The sequence below is a fragment of the Penaeus japonicus genome, unplaced genomic scaffold, assembly GCF_977035675.1.
Source record: "Penaeus japonicus unplaced genomic scaffold, GWHDUDI00000001_assembly GWHDUDI00000009, whole genome shotgun sequence".
Lineage (NCBI taxonomy): Eukaryota > Metazoa > Arthropoda > Malacostraca > Decapoda > Penaeidae > Penaeus > Penaeus japonicus.
In genome coordinates, this window is record NW_028234411.1 from 35,793,211 (window position 1) to 35,795,710 (window position 2,500).

General features: G+C 24.4%; 1 protein-coding gene across 1 annotated transcript in view; it reads left to right on the forward strand.

Annotated features, from left to right (window-relative positions):
* Nucleotides 1–2,494: 2,494 nt before the first annotated feature.
* The window catches only part of LOC122259772 (tyrosine-protein phosphatase 10D), an 18,225-nt gene continuing 18,219 nt past the window's right edge, over nucleotides 2,495–2,500 (forward strand). Inside the window, exon 1 of the mRNA XM_086540035.1 lies at nucleotides 2,495–2,500. This exon is cut by the window's right edge and continues 163 nt beyond it. The gene's annotated coding sequence lies outside the window, so the exon portion shown is untranslated.

The following is a 2,500-nucleotide window of genomic DNA, read 5'->3' on the forward strand; positions in this document are numbered from 1 at the left end:
CCTTATCCTTATCATCATTTTCATTATCATTGTTATCATTATAGTCATTATTATGAGTTTCTTTATCATCATCATTATTATCCTTATCCTTATCATCATTATCATTAACATTGTTATCATTATAGTCATTATTATGAGTTTCTTTATCATTATCATTATTACTATCATCATCATAGTAGTCATCATCATTGTCATTATTATGATTATTATTATTCCCATTATTATTACTCCTACCACTAGCATTATGATCATTGTTATTAATGTTATCAGTATCCTTATTATTATTACTAGCATGGTCATTATCATCCTTATTATTGTCCTCATTATCATTCTTATAATCATTGTTATCCCAATTGCTATTATCATCACAATCATCATTATTGTTATCATCATTATCATTAACATTGTTATCATTATAGTCATTATTATGAGTTTCTTTATCATTATCATTATTACTATCATCATCATAGTAGTCATCATCATTGTCATTATTATGATTATTATTATTCCCATTATTATTACTCCTACCACTAGCATTATGATCATTGTTATTAATGTTATCAGTATCCTTATTATTATTACTAACATGATCATTATCATCCTTATTATTGTCCTCATTATCATTCTTATAATCATTGTTATCCCAATTGCTATTATCATCACAATCATCATTATAGTTATCATCATTATCATTAACATTGTTATCATTATAGTCATTATTATGAGTTTCTTTATCATTATCATTATTATCCTTATCCTTATCATTATTATCATTATCATTCTTATCATTATTATTGTTGTTATTGTTATCATTATTATCGTTGTTATTGCTGTTATCATTATTATTGTTGTTATTGTTGTTGTTATCATTATTATTGTTGTTATTGTTATCATAATTATTGTTGTTATTGTTATCATTATTATTGTTGTTATTGTTATCTTAATTATTGTTGTTATTGTTATCATTGTTATTGTTGTTATTGTTATCATAATTATTGTTGTTATTGTTATCATTATTATTATTGTTATTACGATAATCGTTATCATAATCCTCCTCATCATCATATTTTTATCATTACCATTGTTACTATTATCATTATCATCTTTACTACTATTATAATCCTTAATATTATCATCAATATCATTATTATAATTATCATCCTTGTTATTATCATAATTTATTACTATCATTGTTATCACAATCGCCTTTATCATTAATCTTATTTTTATCATCATTATCAACATAAGCCTTATAGTTATCCACATCATCGTCATTATCATGATTATTATCATCAATTCCTTTTCATTGTTATGATAATAACAACAATAATAATAGTAATGATAGTAGTGATTACTGAAACAATATTACTAATCATGATGAAAAAAACAATAATGATAATGATCACGGTGTTAATATAATTTTTTATTAATATTATCATCATCGCCATTATTATTGTTGTTATTGTTATCATTATTATTGTTGTTGTTACGATAATCGTTATCATAATCTTCCTCATCATCATATTTTTATCATTACTGTTGTTATTATCATTATCATTATTATCCTTATCCTTATCATCATTATCATTAACATTGTTATCATTATAGTCATTATTATGAGTTTCTTTATCATTATCATTATTACTATCATCATCATAGTAGTCATCATCATTGTCATTATTATGATTATTATTATTCCCATTATTATTACTCCTACCACTAGCATTATGATCATTGTTATTAATGTTATCAGTATCCTTATTATTATTACTAACATGATCATTATCATCCTTATTATTGTCCTCATTATCATTCTTATAATCATTGTTATCCCAATTGCTATTATCATCACAATCATCATTATTGTTATCATCATTATCATGATCATTATCGCCCTTATTGCTTTTATCATTATCATCAACGTTACTCCATCATCATCATCATTTTTTTAAAAATATAATTAATATATGCTTCGTCATTATCGTCAATATCCATCTCATCCTTTTATTAATCATATGGTAATGATACCTGTTCAAATTCAAGATAATGACGATGATGATTATGACAGGTTAATGATAATGGTAATAGCAATTATTGATAATTATTCATATTCAAGATGATAATGATAATTATCGTGATAGTGATGATAATCATGATGATCATAATGATAAGGATAATAATGATAATGATAATAACAATGATAATTATTCATAATCAAAAGAATAAGACTTCGATATGATTAGGAAGACCACCATTACAGTAAGAAAATTAATTCAAACGATGATAGTAAAAGATTAAGAGAAAAAGAATAATATTGAGAATAACAGGAATAACAAACACCGGAGAGAATAGGATTTTCAAAGACGCACTGACAAGCGCAAAATATTTTCTTCAGTTCGAAGTGCCACGAAATCCCTGGCAGTCGAAATTCTTTGAGAGGAAATGGGAAACGAGAAGGACTTATATCTCCACGAGAGGAAGTCAGGAGATAACTAGTAAC